This window comes from Pan paniscus, chromosome 9 (genome assembly GCF_029289425.2).
Source record: "Pan paniscus chromosome 9, NHGRI_mPanPan1-v2.0_pri, whole genome shotgun sequence".
In the NCBI taxonomy this organism is placed as follows: domain Eukaryota; kingdom Metazoa; phylum Chordata; class Mammalia; order Primates; family Hominidae; genus Pan; species Pan paniscus.
Genome location: NC_073258.2, coordinates 127,753,442 through 127,774,407, shown reverse-complemented (window position 1 = coordinate 127,774,407; position 20,966 = coordinate 127,753,442). Strand labels below are relative to the sequence as shown.

Sequence of the window (20,966 nt, the reverse complement as noted above, 5' to 3'; positions counted from 1 at the left end):
TTTCTTGTATATGGATGTCTACATCTCTATCAAGATTAGGGAAATTTTCTTCAATTATTTTCTCAAATATGTTTTTGAGGTTATTTGCTTTTTTCTCCTTCTCTCTCAAAGATTTTGTTTAAAAAAATTTTCTCTGTATTTTTGTCTGGCTGAGTTAGTTCAAAAGACTGGCCTTCAAGGTCTGAAATTTTTTCTTCTGCATAGTCCTGTCTATTGATAAAGCTTTAAATTGCATTTCAAAATTCCTTGAGTTTTTCTATTCCAGAAGCTCTGATTGATTTTTCACAAGATTAATCTGATTGAAGTTTATCTCTTCTTTCCTTTCCTGGATTGCTTTGGAAGTTTCTTTGTGTTGATTTTCAACCTTGTCTTGGATCTCATTGAGCTTTCTTGCAATCTATGCTTTGAATCTTTTATCCATCATTTCTGAGTTTCCATTTGGTCTGGGACCATTGCTGGAGACATAGATAGTGTGATTCTTTGGTGATGTTACTACATTCAGAGTTTTCATGATGCCTGAATTCTTGCACTGGTTTCTTCTCATCTGCAGATGCTGGTACTTCTAATTTTTTTAATTATTTTTGTGCAGGTAGGATTTTTTTCTTTTTCTTTCTTTCCCTACTGTATTATTTTTTCCTTCCTTTTCCTTTTCCCCCCTCCTAGAGGGTGTGACTGTAGAGGATGCTAGGTAGTGTCTTTTGGCTTTGCTTCTATAGCCCTATGTATTTCTTTTGGTAGGTTTCATATTGGGCTATGCCATTTAATCTATAAGCCAATATATGGCACTTATAGATATAAGCCTGCTATGGCCAATATGGCTGGGGATATACTTTATTCTGACAGAAGATCTCTGTTGCCTCTGGGTTGATTCATGGAATGCACCATGGTCTGAGCCCCCTGCTCAACCCCAAGGAGGGCAGGAGCCACAAAAGGCAGGGTCAGACTGGGAAGGTCCACCTACATCAGGTCTTATGGTGGCAGGCACAAGCACCAGCAATGAGGGAGAATCCAGTGGGTGGCCACCAAGTGCCTAGAGGTGTACTTATGCATGGAGCTGAGAAACCTCCTCAGCACCAAAGTCTCTGCATGGGGATGAGGGCAGCCTAAACTCCATGAGAGTAGGTGATCCAGATGCCTGGAGATCTGCCTGGGCATGGAGCACAGACAGCCCCTGCACCAAGATCTCTGCACTGGAGGGTTGGAGTGACTCAGGCTGCTGATGCAGTCAAGCAGGTGTTTCAAATGCCTGGAGATCTGCCTGGATGTGGAGCACAGAGGGACACCCCACCCCATACCAAGATCTTCACACAGGAAGGGTAGGGTGGGTCAGGCTGCTTATCTAGGTGAGGGGGTGCTTCAAATGCCTGGAGATCTGCCTGGGCATGGAGCAGAGAAAGCCCCGCTGCACCATGATCCATGCCCAGGAAGGGTAGAGTGGCTCAGGCTGCTGCTCCAAGCAAGTGGGTGCTCTAAATGGCTGGAGATCTGCCTGAGGGTGAGTTGGAGAGGGCCCCATGCACCATGATCTTAGGGGAGCAGGCTGGGACACCTAGCAATGTCACATGCAGACTGGTTCCAGGTTGCCAAACTGGCCCTGGCTGCAAGTCACACCACCCAGGAGAAACTGCAGCTCTAGTAGCTCTCCTCCCACCCCCAGTTTGCTATGGGCGAAGAGGATAACTCCAGCACCTACTGCTGAAGCACCTTCCACAGTTCTGGCTGTGGAGGCTCCTATCCTGCTCAAGAGCAGGTGATCCAATCTCTGGCCCGAGACTAAAATGCCTGCATGGCCATGATGCTAGGTCACCAAAGAATGGCTGACTTGTTATGCTCCTGGATTAAAAACGGCATCCTGCTGTCAGTCCCAGTCTGGAAAAATGCCTGCAGCTTTCCCCAGTGTCTTTCCCTCACAGCATCTCGAAGCCTCTCTCCAAGTTAGTTCCAGAGCTTGGAAGAAACAAAAGTGCACCCCTTCCACCACCCCTTAGCTTGGGTTACTTGGATCCCCAGCAGAAAGGTGAGTCAGACAGAGGCTCTTTTCCTCTCTTGTGTACTGAGGCTTCACCGACTTTTATCAGCCAGTCACTTTTATTTCGGGCGCTGTTTGCCAGTGTTCTCCTTCCTGGGATCTGGGATGTCCTTCATGATTCCAGTGGATTCTCATTTTCCGTCTTGAATTAAAGCTCACGTGGTTGATCTTTATGTACTATCTTGCTATTTCCAAGTGGCTGAGGGATGCTAAAAATCTCTAAACCACCATCTTGGGAGGAAAAAAACTCAAGTTTGTATGAAAGTTGCATGGAAATATCTCATCCCCTTTAGGAGACTAAAAGCCCTTGAAAGCAAAACCTGTATCTGTATGTGACACACAACACTTGAACACATTAGTGCTTAATATGTACTGAATGAGCACATATTAATGCATGCATGGATTCATATACTTGTATGAATACCATGCCTTGCTCACTAAACATACGGTCATTCATGGAGACAAAAACATAAATAAATCACCGTATAAATCAATCACTTAACCATGCATTTACAATATGCTCATGGTAAGAGCTGTGCATTTGTAATTGCATGCCCATGTGTACTCGTGCTTGAAAAAAAAGAAAAATGAACCCTTTGAACAAATGGGCAATGACTTTCTCTCTCTGAGTACTTCAAGTCATCCTAACATAGGCACCTGTATGAAAGAAAATGAAAACCCTGGTGTTGCTCTGAAAATGCCAGGTCAGATGAAACAGCTGCTGGGACTGGAAGAAATCCATATGCATTGGCTACATGTAAGGACTGGGGCCAAGACAGGCTGCCACTGACGGGGTAAAGTAACCCAAGCTAAGGATGTGCTTAGAGGGAAGAGAAGTAAACTACAGACAATTCCAGAATGGCTCTAAATGGCAAACATCCTCCCAAATATACAGCAAACAACATTGACATGGCTGACGTGTAGAGGTTGTGTGTGTATGTGTGTGTGTGTGTGTGTGTGTGTATTCATGGTGGAGAGGAATACGAGAATGAATGAATGAATGAATTCAGAGCACCCTGATAAATTCCCCCAGGATAAAATCCAAAGCATCTGCTTCTAAGAGATAAACAGAAAGCTCTGCTCCTCAGAGGCATGGCCAGTGGCTGAACACAGAGCTAATCTCCTCTGCACTGGGTCCCAGGCACCATGGCAAATGTGTGTCAAAAAAAAAAAAATATGGAGGTAAAAAAGAGAATCTCACTAAAGGCAGTAATGTGAATTCAAATACTCTTTGCAGTTTGGATGAAAGCAACCAAAAGTGATGTTGTTTCAAAAAGACTAGAAGCACTAGAGCAGAGAAATAGATTAATTTTGGCTGTGGAGATGAAGAGGACTCCCTGGCTAACAGGGTGGGGCCCGGCCAGCTGCCAATGAGCATGAAAATGCTGTGCATTTTCCAAGCACTATGTGTTCCTCCATGGGCTTTCCCATTTGTTGTGTCATTTGATCTTCCAAGCACCAAGGTGAGCAAGCAATACAGGGGTTGTTACTCCCCTTCCATGGAATTTAGCTGATGCCCAATATCCCCCCAGCCTGGAATCCATCTCCTTTATGACCAATCCGTGATTCAGGGCAGTGCTTCTCAAGCTTTAATGTAAACATGACCTAGAGTATGCACATACTGAAATTCAGATTCCAACTCCACAAGTGTGGGATAGGGCCTGGGATTCTGCATTCTAACATGTTCCCAAATGAGCCCCTTGCTGTAGGTGTGGAATCATATAGCTTTGGACACCATATCCATGAGCGCTGGGTTTCCATAAAAGGTTATAAGCTTTTCATTTGGTCAGACATTTTTTAAGCTACTAAAATCCTAGGCCAGATGTCACAAGTAGATCCCAGTTAGGACTGAGTTGTCTTTAGCTCCCAGATGCATAATCACCTGCAGGAGACACCTTCTCAATCCCAATTTAGGACCCTGGAAAAGTCCCAGCCCCTCTCTAGATTTCCATTTCTCCATTTGTGCAAAATCAAAGCACATCATCTCCTAGGCCCCACATGAAGAAGCCCAGAGAGGATTTCTTGTTTGGATTTATTTGACTATGATAAAGCCCCCCAAAAGGTCCTGGAACACTGAGACTCCATAGAGAGCTCATTTCCATCAACACACAAGGAAAACATGAAGAACCTCAACATACTCCATCACCATCTTCATCCCCCACCCAGGGTGAAAGAACAGGCACGTTATCACCATCCAGTCTTTCCTGGGAATGACAGAATGCCAAAGGCGGATCTTACTCGGCATCCCAGAGCAAGGTAAAGATTGATCCGAATGCCCTGATTTGTGACCCTACACAATAGCATTAAGAATACAGAGAAGGTCCACTCCAGATCCTGTTTGCCTGGGTGCCACCAGCAGGGGCTGCAGAACAGCAAAGCTTTGCTGCCTGATTCTTCCTCTGGAAGCTTCATCCCAGAGGGGCACCACTAGATGCCAGCCGGAGCTCTCCTGTATGAGGTGTCTGTCAACCGCTGCTGGGAGGTGTCCCCCAGTCAGGAGGCACGGGGATCAGGGGCCTAGTTGAGGAGTCAGTCTGTCCCTTAGCAGAGCTCGAGTGCTGTGCTAGGAGATCCGCTCAAAACCACAAAAAGATATCATCTCATGCCAGTTAGAATGGAGATCATTAAAAAGTCAGGAAACAACAGATGCTGGAGAGGATGTGGAGAAATAGGAATGCTTTTACACTGTTGGTGGGAGAGTAAATTAGTACAACCATTGTGGAAGACAGTGTGGTGATTCCTCAAGGATCTAGAACCAGAAATACCAATTGACCCAGCAATCCCATTACTGGGTATATACCCAAAGGATTATAAATCATTCTACTACAAAGATACATGCACACGTATGTTTATTGCGGCACTATTCACAAGAGCAAAGACTTGGAACCAACCCAAATGCCCATCAATGATAGACTGGATAAAGAAAATGTAGTACATATACACCATGAAATACTATGCAGCCATACAAAATGATGAGATCATGTCTTTTGCAGGGACATGGGTGAAGATAGAAACAATCATTCTCAGCAAACTAACACAGGAACAGAAAACCAAACACCACATATTCTCACTCATAAATAGGAGTTGGACAATGAGAACACATGGACACAAGGAGAGGGGCATCACACACCAGAGCCTGTCAGCCGATGGGTGACTAGGGGAGGGATAGCGTTAGGAGAATTACCTAATGTAGATGACGGGTTGATGGGTGCAACAAACCACCATGGCACGTGTGTACGTGTATAACAAACCTGCACGTTCTGCATATGTATCCCAGAACTTAAGTGTAGTTTTTAAAGAAAGAAAAGAGTACAGAGGAAAGACCAGTTCCCAAGTAGCCCCCTCACTGACCAAGCACAATGCCTGCATTCCATATTAAAGCATAGTCCGTTAAGTCCTTTTCAGCCTCGGAAATGTATTTCTACAACTATAAACATTCCTGGGAGGACTGTTTAATACCTCTGAACCTTAATCATTTAACAAGATCGAGGGCATTTATTTATTATATTTCTTGTGACAACTAGCTGACACAAAGGCACTCCTAGAACAGAATGAGGGAAGGGCACAAGGGGTAAGAGAGGACCCCTAAAAGTACCCACCAGAAGTCACCAAAGACTACCATTGCCTGCTTCTCAGCTTTGCGTAAAGTCAGACCTGTTTATACGCTTCCACCAATACCACCCTGAGTCTCTGGATGGTCTTCAGAACTCACAAAGATGCCCTGTCCCGACACAGCCTTTCTTCTACCCTGCCCCACCCATGCTAAGGCTGAGCTATGCTTGTTCCAGCTGTGCAGGAGACTCCGTGCTGTTTCACAGGACGTGGCTTGGGGACAAGGAGATGCAGTTCCCTGATGCAGCGGCTCAGCACTGCACAAGCGCCCCCTCATGCAGCCTGTTCTCAGCAGGGCCCACTGAGAAGACGACAAAGAATGAGAACTCCAGCATCCTGATTCCCCACTCCAGGGCCCGCCGCCTTGGCCTCAGAGCCAGCACCAGACGCCCTTCAGAGACCGCAAACCTCCAGGAAAAATTAAATCCTCACAAAACACCCTTTAATTTTATCCACTTGCCTTAATGAAGGTTCTGGTATTAATGACCTCAGAGGCTTTTTGTCTGACAGTTCTGCTGGTAACTAAACCCTGTGCTATTTCCCCCGCCCAACAGCCTGAAATCTCAAGCGTCGCCTCTAATCTTATTTTCTATTTCTGGGCTATATTGCATTAGCACCTTTTTATTTCTCCTGGCATGTTTGACAGTGAGTTCAGGCTAGTAAGAATCATCTCTTTGTGCTGGCAAATAGGGATTGCATCGGCTGTTTGAGAATAATGACTTATAGTTAAAATTACCCCCAGGATGTCATAATTACATGGTTGCAGCTTTCTTCTTTGACAAGTTGGAGAGGCGGAGTTCAGGTGGCCTACGGGAAGTTGCTTGGGGTGGAGGAGAAAGATGGATAAACAAATGTGTACCCAGAGCCCCCCAGGAAGCTTGAGGACCTAGAACAGAGCCTGAAGCTACAGCATGCTGTGAGCAGGCAGGAAAGAGCTATTCAGCCCCATCTGCCCACCTCCTGTGCACACACGCACACACACGCACACACATGTTCCTTCTGCCCATCCAGAGTTAAAATGAAAGGGCCACTGCACTAGCTTCACTGAGGGTGGCATGATTTTCAGGATCCCCCAGACTCCCCATAACCATGAACATCACACCCTATGGGGTTTACTGCAGTATCTGAAATTTATAAATGAAACACCCCTTTGACCTAACTCATTAAACAAAAGGTCTCTGCTAAAGCCAAGCATTATTTGGGAAGGGTTTCATCATTAACATTAGCAGTAGGTTAGGTTAACTCATGGTATTCTGCGACCAATGTTTTCACACTGGCTTTTAGGAGTGAAATAAACATTCTTTTCCATGAACCACATGGCAGAAGACAGTGGGCACATGGTGCTGTGGATGAAACTCTGCCCACTCAGCTCCCACTCCACCCCACCCCACCCCAGGGACTTCCAATGGGGGAGGCTGCTGGGATTCTGGCTTGACAGCCATGCTGTCTAAGCTTGTAGCAGGGCATGTGGGGGAGAGCTATGGAATTGATGAGTTTTGATATCCAGAGACTAGGAAAGGCAAATGTTGAAACGATGATTCCTGTGAAGGTAGGAGGAGGTCAAAGGGGAAGGCCCTGCCACCTGCCAGGATGATGAAGGTCGTGGGCCAAGGGGGAAATGGTGAAGGGTCAGGAAACAACTAGAAATAGGACCAGAGATGAGAGAAGCACACCTTAGGAAGGGACAAATCACACCAAGGGGCTGGGACAGCCTAGTGGTTGTGAACGTGGCCTTTGGCTCCATTGCCCGAGTGATGGAATGAGGCGGCATCGACCCGAGTGTCGGCAGGCAGATTACTTAACTTCTCTGTGACTCAGTTGCATCATTTCTAAAACGAGAAGGATAACATTACCTAAACGTGTTAGTGTAGGTGAAGTGCTGAAAACACTGAGGCCCATGGCTTGTCCTTAATAAGCAAATGATATTAATATTATTTTCATGTAGCTATTATTGTTAAAACTGCTCCCCCAGATTACCAATTTTTATCTTGCTCTTCTCCCTTGGAAATCTCCAAAATGCTGCACCCGCCCCTGAGGAAGGGAGACAGGGGAATATTCCAGGGGTGATATGGAAGCTGAATTGGTTGAGTACCAAGGAGCCACAGTGAGGCACGAATGAGTGGATCACAGGCATTTATCTGTCAGGAAGGTGAACAGGAGCCATGAGGGGCCCTAGGAAGTGAGGTGGGGCACATGGGAAAGAGGATTTTTTAAGCACTATTTCTAATCTGTGTAATTACTGCTGTTGGGCCAAGGCACAAGTGTGGAGGAACCTTGTAGCCCATATTTTTGTTGTCGTTGTTTTTGCCTCCATTAGAGAGACCTTGAGACCTCCCTCAGGTTTTGAAAGAAAATTACATTATTTTCCTGCAGCAGGGCAGACGCAGCATGCAGGAATAAGCCTGCATTACAGCCTCCCAGGATTGCCAGTTGAGGCTTCAGCAGACACAAGTGTGCATCAGGCCCTTTTTGCAAATGACACTAATTAATATGGGGATTAATGAAAAAGCAAATGCACTTCGGCTCCTTGATTAAAATCCTAAATGCTCTCCCAGACACTCCCGTATTTCCACATGGGCTTTGGCAGCCGCTTGTGCTGGGACAGCTGTCTGACAAAAGACGCACCTCACATGGTCCACAGTCTCCTTGCCACTTCTGTCACTCCAGCTAACCTGTCACCTAAGGGCCTGACCCACGTTTCAGCTGGTCTCAGATCATGGAGGGTGCAGCTACAATCAGCACAGAGGAAAGAGGCAAAGAGGTGGTATGATCTCATGCAAGGATCCGGAAAACACAATTGTAAGGCCAGCTTTATCTTTTACTATTCAGGGTACCTAAACTGAATGTCCTCCACTGTTATAATAATAATGACACTGCCCCATGCACCTTACAAGTAATGGGGAAGAACTGTGGCAATGGGTGCTGAAGAGCTTTTAAACCCCAAAGCATTGCACAGATGTGATTATCTGGATGGTACTCAGAGACACAGAAGGAGGGGAAAATCGATCCTGCAATGCCACAGAGCACAGTGGAAGTCTTGGTAGAGTAGAAGGGGAGAGGCTCTGGCTAAAGCGGAGGTCAGGTGAACACTAATTTATCTAGTGACAGCTGTACAACTGTGGGACTAGAGACAGCCCCAGAACAGGCCAGACCAGCCCTTTTTCCTGACGATGAAGATGTTGTCCCCACAGAGACCTTCCTCAGCTTGCCCTTCCCTGATGCTGCCCTGAGGACCCCCGTCCACAGGGAGCTCTGCCCCCACCTCATTGCAAGTGGTCAGTTTTCTTTCTTCTGTGTAGATATCTTGCTGCCTCTCATGTGCAGTAAGATCTCTGAGCCTCTGTCTGCTGTATGCTGTTCATTTATTCGTGTTGGAATGCCCCTGTGACACCAAGCCCATGGCCTGGTGCATATACTAGGCTAAAACGCAGATATTAGCCAATAGCCTGAGCTGTTCTCCCTCATTCTTGCAGCACCTGGCTATGTAAGGATGCCCTGGCCTCTCCGTTGAGAAGCAGGTGATCCGCTTTGCTATAGCTCCTTGCGTGCAGAACCTCATTGAAAGCTTGACCCAATCCCCTTACCAAGATGCCTCTGCTCCATCACTGCAAAGGCTGGGCTGGGGGCAGGAGGATGGGCAAAGGCTCTACACAGGCACAGACGTGCTCTTCTCTTGAAGAGAAGTGACCCCTTTCCCCCACCCGTCCACACCCTCCAGAGAAACAACTAGGACAAAGCTTTGCAGTATGGACATATGAGGAAGTGGTCATTAAAAGATGCGGCCTCAGCTCAGCAGACCCAGGTCATGATCTCTTTATCATTAGGGATCATTCTCTCTTCATCTCTCTGAGTCTTAACTTCCTCATCTGTGAAATGAAGGATCTGAACCAGGTAATCCCTGCAGTTCCTCCCACCTCTAAGATTCCTTGACTTACCAAGGAAGATGGGAGGGCAGCCAGGAATGACATGAACCTGGGTTAAACCGAGTCTGTCCCCACATGTTGGGGCTTTATTTCTGCAGAATTCTCCACCCCAGTCCCTTCCCAAGCCATGGGCAAAAACAGCTCAGGTAGTAATGAAGGTGTGGCTATAGCTGAGCAATTGGATTTAAATCCCACAGAGCCATGGTGCTGGGAAGAGGGGCTGCCCTGGCCAGTCTATCAAAAGACCATTCCAACCAACCGATGTCTTATACATGGGTTTACACACATGCCCTTTATTGTGTCAATTACCCATCAATAGCATTGTTGAAATCTGAAAAAGTATGACTTATGAAGTTGTGCTAAGAGAACATCTGCTTATTACTTATTTCCCATCCTTTTTTTTTTTTTTTTTGAGATGGAGTCTCGTTGTCACCCAGGCTTGAGTGAAGTGGTATGATCTCGGTTCACTGCAACCTCCACCACCTGGGTTCAAGCAATTCTCCTCCCTCAACCTCCCAAGTAGCTGGGATTACAGGTGCCCACCACCACTCCTGGCTAATTTTTACATTTTTAATAGAAACTGGTTTCACCATATTGGCCAGGCTGGTCTCAAACTCCTGACCTCAGGTGATCTGCTCTCCTTGGCTTCCCAAAGTGCTAGGATTATAGGCGTAGGCCATCGCACCTGGCCTTCCCCATCATTTTTGCAATATCACTTTGCTATTTGTATACAGGCCAGAGGAAGAAGAGGATTGTGTAGGAGGCTTTATCTACACTCCCATTCTCTTGCTTTGTTATGGCTGTGAAATAAATCACATGATACTCTGAAAAAAGAGGGTCAACCCCTTTTAGGGTTGGCAGCTGGTGTTTAAATCCTGATTTTGCCTCTTTCAAGCTGTGTGATTTGGGACAGGTAACAATTGCCCTGATCCTCAGTTTACTCATTTGTTAGTTATTTGTTTATTCATTTGTTAAATTCATTTGTTAGATGACATTTATACCCTATCAGATATGATCGTGGTGAAGATTAAGTGATACACTTGGCCCCCAGCATATTGTAAGTGCTCAGTAAATGGTAGTATAGGTATAAAAGTAGAAGCCAGAATTGCATGTGGAAGTCAGACCGGGGCCACCTTAAGTTTAACCCTCCTTCTGAGTTCCAGCCTCTTATTGTGAAAGCTTTTAGGTCACTTTGTTTTAAATGGAATAAATCTTAGAAATTATCCTTCAGGATCAAAATTATCACAGGTGACATATTGGGGTCCAGCATTAACTAGGCTGACTCCAAATCTGATATTCCCAGGCTTCTTTGGGTTGCTTTTTTTTTCCCCCCCCATAATACAACCTCTTGCTCCATTTTTTCTAAAGTAGGACCTTACACCCTGTGCTCCCTGGGCTTCCATATCATGCTGCCTCCCAGGCCCCAGCTCCAGGCTGTGACCCCTCTATTCCAGAAAAATGCAAGCAGTCTGCTCTCTTGGCATATTAAAGTTGTGTCATAACACTCTTGAGATGGCAATTTCTTTTCTGTTGTTCTGTTGAATACATTTTTAAAGAAGATTCCCTCGGCTGCTGGCTCCTCGCTTTTCTTTCTGGTTAGATGCAATAACTACAATCTTGCACATACTTACAAGTCAATTTTCCTTTAATGATGATTTTACCTGCTCTGAAGCTTATCAGAAGGAGGGTTCATGCACCTCAGGTCTCGGCTTGAAGCTTTCAGTGGGCCGCGGCAGCTGTTCTATAGGCAGTTGCACCTGTTTTGAATGTCATCAATGTAATGCTAATATGCAGAGCAATTTGTGATGCAAGAAGCCAGAACCAACAGTGAAAGAATTGTGTTTAGGATTATAAATCACTTCCCCATCAGCTGCTGAGCTTCCTTTGGGATTCAGCTGAAGAGGTTCTGCAGGCAGTGGGACCCTGCGGCATTCCCTCTACTAACTTCTGTTCTCTGAGAGAGGGGTTGAGAGGGACCTTGTTAAATCTGGGCAAGAAGGAAATAGAGGTGGTTAAAGTGGAATAGAGACCATAAGTGGAAGTAGGGAGGAAGGGAAGGAGAGCACATATGAGGCATAAGTCCCCAAAGAAACTTGCTGAGATCTGCTTTAGCAATGGCTGATAGCATTTGCAGAGGTTTGAATGGAGAGTTACAGAAGGGCTGCTCTACGTCTTCCCAGGAAGAAAGGCTCCATTGGGGTTCATTCGAAACTAAAGTCTATAATCCTCATCTCAAGCAAGGCTCCACTTCAAAGTGTTGCTCTTGTGACTTTGAATTAGCCTATTTCCATTAGCAAAACAGGAGGGGTAAAAGTTCAGGGTGCAGAACGAATCAGTGATAGTCTGGTTAGTTCAGAAGCTGAACTTCTTGACTTCCGTGGTCCTCCTAAAATGCAATCAGGGCATGGCTGCCTCAGTGAACAAATCTGTAAAATGGATCCAATCAATTTAATGAGGGACCAGGCCTGGAGAGTTTCTCTCTAATGAGAGCTTTGCTGTTTATTAGGACCAAGCTCACCTCCTCTCTTTTTCTGAGGAAGAATGTGGCTGGATACAGCATAAAACAATACACAAGCACAGGACGTAGCTCTCAAACAACCACCCTTTATGTCACTTAAGTTGCATGCTCACCACAAATTCAAAATAAGTTTGGAATTAGGCTGGAATACTTTAGGCCCAAGCATATAATTCACCCTGGGTTTGGCAGTGCTGGTAACCCAGAATTTTTTGGAAAGTTGTCAGAGAAGATTTGGGTTTGGTGTGACAGACACAACAAGCTGAAGAGGGCAGGTAGAGAAGCTACTTTATGTCTAAGCTGCTCCTATGCAAGAGTTAAATGATGGTTGCTGTAGTCCATCAGCTTCCTGGGATAAACAAGGTGGGGCTATCTGCTACATGCAAGATGCCCGTCAACATTCTGCTCCCGCAAGAGCTTCTGTAGCCATTAAGAGCTAAATAAAAGCATGAGGTGGCATATCTCAAATGCAAGACATTGGTGCTTGAGTGCTGCAAGATTTGCAGAGAAGAACTTTTAGTCGGGGAGGGAAAGAGGAACTGAAACCTGATCTGAAATGTGAAGAATTACAGTGGAAGTAGGGGAGGGCATTTCAGGCAGAAAGAGTGGCGTGAACACAGTGTGGCGATAAGAATGAGTATCACACCTCAGGGAGACATGGGGAGGGCAGTACAGCCTAGAATGAGAGAGGCCTTGGTTATGGGGGAGCAATCAGGGCAGGCTACCAAAAGGGTCATGGAGTCACCATGCAACACAAAATTAGAAACCCTAAACCATCGGTCTCAGCACTGTGGGCCTGAGATGCAGAGAGTGGGGCATGGGGTGGGGCACCCACTCACAGATTTACCACCTCAACATGCAAGTCTGTTCCCACAGCTGCAAATAGTCTATTCTAATCAACACTAGAGGGGGTTAGCTGCCAGCATGTGAACCCTCAGGTGTCTGCAGTAAGGCAGCTGCACTAGCGCCACACACTCCCAAGCTGACTCATACTTGTGTCTGGTGACAGCTGGGTCTCATCTGTCCTGAGAACAACAATGAGAATCACCCAGAGAGTCTGTGCAAGAATGTCTCCTAGTCCAATTTCTGGTATGATTGTTTTCAAAGCTGCAATAGAACTCTAGTCCCCCTGGATTTCTTGAGGAGAAAATAACAGTTATTTACTTATTGAGTCTATTAAAAATGCACCCATTATCTGAATGCCTCTAGGCAACCGCACAAAAATACATTTTTAAAAAGATGAGAATCCAATTAAGCAAAGATGCAGATGTTCCTGCAGCAAGTAGGCCAACGAGGCTGTTCCTGAAGGGTGGATGACAGCCCAGGAGCAGGATACCCTTGCTCGCCAGTCAGTGCACCCAGGTTCCTCTAAGCCAGAAGGGGAGGAGCTGCAGAGATGCAACCGTCCACCCTGTGGTTTCCCATTCTCGTGCTCTGTTTCTTACCAGCCTTGGACTTCTACAATAGCACTCAGACTGAGCTTAGTGTCTGTGATGAGGTCAGGAAGGAACACAAGGTAGCTAAGGTAGAAACACCTAGGTGGGAGGTTTGGAAAATGCTGTTAATTAGCTGCCTTGTATGTTATTTTGGCTTCTTGCTCAGCCACAATCTGAAACAGTTTTACAGTAGGCTCTACTGTTCCTACAGAAACCTTGTGAGATAGTTAGTTATCTTGCCAAAACTCGCATCTGATGATGTCACTCCCTACTGAGACTCTTCCCGGGTTCCCGATGCTTTAGGGTCCAGATCCCTCCCTCACATGGTATGTGTTGCACTTTGTGGTCCACCCCAACCCCACTCTAGTCACACACAACTATCTGTAGGTCTTCAATCTGTTTCAAACTAGTCTACACCTCTAGGTCTTTAAAAGCTATCTTATCTCTATATTATCAGTATCATACCTTCTGCAACTGGACACTTTTTCCTCACCCTTCAGGTCAGCAGAGGCGCCATCTACTCCTGGAAGACTTCCCTGGCCTTCCTTTCTGGAACAAGTGCTCCAAGTCCCGGAGAATCTGAGCACACTGTATTGTAACCTCTTGCTGACATGTCTGTCTCTCTGGTCAGAACGTGAGTTACTCAAACAGCAGGTCTTGTCATTCTGCTTAAGATTCTCTGTGCCTAGCGGAGAGCATCAGAGCTAAAATGAAGTCTTCCTCTAAGACCTAGTACTGAACCTTGAGTTCTTGAAACGTCAGGCTCTCCTCTCCTGTAAAATAGACATTATAATATTAACTGCTGCCTCATTTAAAAAACTGTGAAGATGTAGTGAGACATTAAATAGAGACAACAAACCTCAGCATCTTGTGCCTGGTGCATGACCATTGTCGACAAGACAGAGGGAACAGATACGTAGCATATGTCATTCACTTTTTCCAAAGAAGAGACTGAGCTCAGAAAAGCGAACTTACTTGCCTGCAGTTGCACAGTAGATAAGAAAATGGCAGAACTACAATACAAACCTGGCCTTAGCTGGCTTCAAAATCCTCCTCATTTTCTGTGCCATTCACAAGCTCTGCAGACCAGAGATACAACTCACTAGCTGATCTCTGCTCAAATGGCAAACCCAAGGCAAAGTCACCCCCTCTTTAGGAAAATTCAGAGTTTTGGGTTCTGCTGGCTGAAGAATTCAGAAAACTTTCTTCGCCTTGATTCTCTATGGCAGTGATTCCAAAAACATTTGTTTATTTCTGTAGACATAGTTGTTCATATCTGGGAAATAATTTTGTTTACTGAAATAAGCAGTGGACAGGGAGTCAGCTACTACTCAATAAAATGGCATTATTTAATCAATTTTTTCCCAACCCTTCCTTTTCCCCATTGTAAAATAAAGATTTTGGAATGAATCACCTCTATGGTCCCATCCATCTCTAAACATCAGTTACATATGTGAAATAAGACAGTTAATGCATCCCAAAACTAAATTGTTCTTGAATTGCCCATTCTACCAAATAACACACATTTCTGCTTCCCTCCTTGAGTTTCAATTATCCGCACCTATGAGTTTGTTGCTGCTCTCCACCAAGGTGAGGTCACAGTGGTGAGGTCAGCTAGGGAGAAAACATTCGTGTCAAATACAGATGGGTCAAGCCTCCCTAAGCTCCACAGTCTCCTGGGGAGAGAGAAGCAGGTGCAGGACATGGAAGCTACACTTTTCCCCAGCATCCTGCTCAGAGGCCAGCTCTTCTCTGCTCCTCAGGTCCAATGAGGGGATTATCCTGGAAAAGGAAAGACTTAGGAGAACTGACACCTCCCATCAGCTACACTGCACAACATTGATTCGACTGTGGGTCCAGCAATTGCTACTAAGAGACCATTCTCCACGGGGATAGCAGCTGTGTTTGCATTAACTGTCTAGGGTGACCTGCCCTCCCCAGGGGCTCCCGCACACACTCAACCCCACAGCCCTGCTCAAAGAGGGTTTAACTTTCAAGGAAAGAAGCATGTTTACCACCGATGTGATCATTCACAGAGGGAGCCTGAGACCTGCGTCACCAGTGTGATCGTTCACAGAGGGACTGGCTTTGCTGCAGCTGTGAATATCATTGTCATAAGCTTGTCTCTGTCTGGACTGGATCATGGAGAGTCATCAGATAACCCTCCTTACTTGTTGTTAGAGTCAGGGAGCTACCATTGAGATCTCACATCTACCCTAGGCTGCCCTTTATTCACTGAAGAGAAAGCCCCTGTTTGCCGGCACCATCACTGTGGCTCGGCTCGGATGATGCACAGATTGCTCTGTCTACCATCACATCATCAGCATTTCTTCTATTCACACTAGTTCCATCCATCTGGATAGGTTTGTAGTGGAGATGAAATAAATTAATACCTGCAAAGCCCCTACAACAGTGTCTGGTACATAGTAAGCGGTACAAAAGTATTAGTTGTTATTTTTATTTATTCACTGCAATGAATATGTAGGGAGCACTTACAAAGTGTTGGGAAGTGTACCAGGCATTGAAAATATAGCAGTGGACAAAGGCGGCCTGCTTCCTCCTAGCCCTCAAGGAGCTTAGATTCTATGGGCAGAATCTATGAGCATTCACAAAGACTTTCCCCAGAGGATAAAAAACCTGCCCTGTGAAGTGAGAAGAGCAGTCATTCAATTTCCTACTTCCCGAGGTGAGATGTGAGCTCAAACTGACCTGCTGCTTGAGAGGCAGGGGAGGGGACCCACCCTCTGAGCCTCCCTTTGAGCTTATCAAGGCAACCGACGTCAAAGCTGGTCCCTTAGACTAAAAGCCTATCCCATGTTGTTTCAACCTCATGTTTATCTACTGAAAAACCAATTTTCGTAAGACCCCCAGATTGTGTCTCCTAGCAGAGCCTTTCCAGTTAGAATTAATCCCCAAAAACAACCCTTTCAGCAAAATTCTCCGTGAGAGTTAATATTGTCAACTTTATTGGATTGAAGGATGAAAAGTATTGCTTCTGGGTGTTGCCAGAGAAGATTAACATTTGAGTCAGTAGACTGGAAGAGACAGACCCACCCTCAATGTGGGTGGGCACCATCCAATCAGCTGCCAGCGTGGCTAGAAAAAGCAAGCAGAAGAAGGTGGAAGGGGCAGACTTGCAGAGTCTTCCAGCCTTCATCTTTCTCTTGTGCTGGATGTCGAACATCAGACTCCAAGTTCTTTGGCTTTTGGACTCATGGATTTATACCAGTGGCTTGCCAGGTGCTCTCAGAACCCAGGAGGCGGAGGTTGCAGTGAACTGAGATTGTGCCACTGCACTCCAGCCTGGGCAACAGAGTGAGACTCTGTCTCAAAAAAAAAAAAAAAAGAAACAGTGTACACCTCTCCCCACTCTGGTTTGGCCAGAGACTGAAGGCTGCACTGTCAGCTTCCCTACTTTTGAGGTTTTGGGACTTGGACTGACTTCTAAACCAATACTGGTTTCCTTGCTCCTCAGCTTGCAGACAGCCTATCATGGGACTTCACCTTGTGATCGTGTGAGTCAATTTTTCTTAATAAATTCTCTTTCATATATACATATATCCTGTTAGTCCTTTCCCTCTGGAGAACCCTAATACGTTGTCCTTTGTCAATAAAAAAAATTGAGAAAATGATCCCATGGCCACTCTCAATCACCCCATTTTTGGTGCCCCATAAAATCTTATTATTAGGTGATGACTTGATGTTAAAAGGTCAGTCTCTCCACTGCAGCTAAAACATTTCACCCTGGTCTCCTTTTCACCAGACATGGAGAATAGCCACTCAACACCCTTCAGTGAATACCCCTGGGAGGAGCGCCCAGACCTCTGAAATGCCAAGCATATATCGCCTCAAGAAAGTCTGGAATTCCTCTTAGGAATTGATTTTAATTGATTCTTCATTCAACAAATATTGAGTACATAGTATACGCTAGGCAGTAGGGAGTGAAAAAAATAATAAACATTTCTTCATTCAAGTAGCTCACATTCCTGAAGGGAAGAAAATGTAGACAACTTACAATACAGTTGAATGAGTTTGATAATAGAAATATGCATCTAGTGGCTCCTTGTTGCAGGGTAATTTGTTAAAAATGTTATACCATTGTTGACAGGCTTTTCATCCTCAACTACTGCTGCTGCCCATCTTCTCTGGCAATTCCCTGGATATACCATGTTGATTAATGCCTTCACCTGCCATGTCCTTCCCTACTGCTCCTTGTCCATATAGCAAACTCCTATTCATCCTTTAAAACACTTTTCAGACTATTCCAACCTTTTTTTTTTTTTTTGAGATGGATTCTGGTTCTGTTGCCCAGGCTGGACTGCATTAGTGTGATCTTGGCTCACTGCAACCTCTGCCTCCCAGGTTCAAGCGATTCTCCTGCCTCAGGTGCCCGAGTAGCTGGGTCTACAGGCGCACACCACCACGCTCAGATAATTTTTTTGTATTTTTAGTAGAGACGGGGTTTCATCATTTTGGCCAGGATGGTTTCGATCTCTTGACCTCGTGATCTGTCCACCTCGGCCTCCCAAAGTCCTGAGATTACAGGCTTGAGCCACCACGCCTGGCCGACTATTCCAACCATTTTAAGCGTTCCCTTTTCTATACTATTGCTTTACTTTTCCATGTTTCTATTTTCACACATGATGTTCTATAAACCAATGAATTATTTGCGTATTCACATTCTTTACCACACCATATGTTTCTTCAGGGCTTAATACAGTACCTAACCTATAATAGATATTCTTAAATGTTCATTGATGTATATAAGATACAATAGTAATACTACTATGACCACCACCAATAACTACTATTTTTGGAATTTTTATTAGCCAGGCATTATGATAAGTGGCTCATGTGTATTTCTTCAGTTTTTCCTCAAAACAACTTTGAAGTATCATAGATGTCATCTCTAGTCAGTTATCTTTTACAAATAACGTGTTGTATAAATTATTACTCTCCTCCACTTCTCTCTCTGTCTCTCTCTCGTACACATACATGCAATCTTATAAGCCATCTCAGAACCTCATTTACTATTTTTAGGAGTTCATAATCTGACTTAGCTACCTCACTTCTGTATTCCTACCGTACCCTGTATATGTCCATGTAAGTGCATCTTAGTCTAGTATAACTATTGATTTGGTTGTTTGCTTCCTTCTTTAGAATGTAAATTCCTTGAAGTCAGGCATGACCCCTTCCCTTTTTTATCCCAAATGACTATCATGGTGCCTATAATATAATAAGTGTTGAATAAACATGTATGGTAAAAGGAAAGAAGAAAGGAAGAGAGTAAATAAGGGAGAAAGAGCAATATTTTCCATGGACCAGCTGAGTTGGTTCATGGAAAACAGTCAAGCAAAGGAAAAACAGCAAGATCAGGTGGCGTATTGGTATCTTTAATCTATAGGTAGCTTCTAAAAAATTTGGACATTTATAAGTAGTGAGTTATCGATCACTTGCTATATGACAATCATCCTCATTTTATAGAGAAAAAACTAGGGAATTTTGGTGAAACAAATAACCTTCATATTCTCAGTTGACCTTAGACAAAGAACTCTTTTACTTCTACCCTATTGCTTTAACTCTTGGATCCAACACTTCTCACTGACAGCCCCATTGGTCTCTTGCATGCTTTATTTCTCCAAGCAAAAGTGGGCAGGACCAATGGAAATTGTGTATGTATCTATTTGTTTAATAACATTTCTTACTACCAATTCTGTTCCAGGTCCTCTACCAGGCACTGGGGACACAGGATGCAATCCTGTAAGAGCTTTTCAGAAAGGTAATTGTACACCATTTTCGTGCAGCCTACGATTGAGACCATCCAAAGTTATCACATCAATGGTGGAAACACCTATGTGCTCAGGTAGCCAATACAGCTTTTAAACCTACTTAAGAGCAAGCAAAGAGAAAGAATAAACACCTGACATTGAATTGGCCTGGGATTTTCGCCTATGATTTGGAGTGACTTTGGGGGAAACAAGTTAGGCATAGACAAATAAATGTAACGTGTCCACATGATTTTTCCCACATATATTAAGCTATCATTTTATCTATGATAAGTGCATTTCCAGAGAAAATCTCCAGATTCATTAGAAGCCACTTACAAAAACCAGGCAACTTGCAGTTCCTGCTACCCATATTTTGTTATCTGACTTGTAGCCAACCTCCTGCAGATCCCAAAACTCATCATTTCCCTAAGACACAGAGGGAGGGGTGGGTTGAACTCATAGCTCCCCATGGAGGAGAATACTCAGAGTGGGCCCACAGTCCTCCCCGGATCTCTTTCTCCATCTTTTCCACTAATAGGTACAATGCAATAGGTGCATCACCCTCCTCCCAGTTCCCAACTTCCACGCGAGGCCATTTCTCAAGGTTGGTCTAGTCCCCAAAGAGCCACTCACTAACTCCCAGCTGGTTAGTTTTACATGGCCAGCCAGATTCCCACCTAAGCTGAGGAGAAGGAAATCCAGCTCCTTTGGGGGTAGAAGCAAGCACTTTCCACCCCTCACCCCGCTGCCCCATCTAGAGGCACTGATTCTCTTATCCTTCACCCTGTGACCTCTCAGACACCTGTGGGAAGGCCCCAAGCAAGTATCAATGGATCACCCAGTACCTGATACCCAAAGCGCTCCCCACCCACCTGGGCTCCTCAGACAGCAGGAAGGGGATTATAACCTGTAATTTCTCATCTCGGTTAGCAGGTAACAGGCTCCGATAACATGGCATCCATATGGCGTCACCCCTTCTGTTGAGCACAATTTTAGGGCAAGATTCATACCGCTTCTCTCTGTGCTCAAAATAGATGCCCAAAATTGGGATAGAATTTACATAAGTTGGCTGAAGAGACTGTGTTCAATTAAAAAGCTTTTGTTGCCAAGGAATTTTTTTAGTTGATACATATGCTCCTTTATTGCAGTCCTTTGGGGGGAAAGATTTCAGCACTCTCTCTTCTCTCTCTCCATCTTCCTCCTGCTCTGCCTCCCCCACTTAGTAAATAAGGAGGGGGGTGGATATCTCCCCGGAAGCCTGAGTGAGCAGCAAATGAAGAAACCACCCATATGGAAATAACAGGAACCCTGACCCATGAGAAACAGAAGCCAGTGATGCCCTCTTGCCTAGCCTGGGGCAACGCAAGCCAAAAAGCTCTTCTCTGTGTGTATTCTGGCCTCTGCCCCAGAAAGAATGGGTCCTCCCACTTGCAAGCACCATAAATCCAATGGGATGTGTTTTCCACGGCACTGACACTGAAGTATGCGTTTAAAAATATTAAGTGTGTTTTTTCAATCATGAAATGATACCGTTCTTGTGCAAAAATTTGGGAAACAGAAAAGTATAAAGGCAGAAAAAATTCACTGGCAATTTTACCATTCAGAGAACTCTTAACACCTCGGAGTATTTCCTTCCAGCCTTTAGTGAAACTGTGTATATTCACACAAATCTGGGATCGTTAA

General features: G+C 45.0%; 1 long non-coding RNA gene across 1 annotated transcript in view; it reads right to left on the bottom strand.

Moving 5' to 3' along the window:
- Nucleotides 1–20,966, bottom strand: part of LOC103786292 (uncharacterized) — an 82,238-nt gene that overhangs the window by 15,747 nt on the left and 45,525 nt on the right. The window contains exons 6-8 of the long non-coding RNA XR_008620299.2: nucleotides 13,981–14,288; nucleotides 11,226–11,321; nucleotides 7,315–7,470 (exon numbers count right to left, since the gene is read on the bottom strand). This is a non-coding gene — a long non-coding RNA (uncharacterized LOC103786292). The remainder of the gene's footprint in view (nucleotides 1–7,314; nucleotides 7,471–11,225; nucleotides 11,322–13,980; nucleotides 14,289–20,966) is intronic.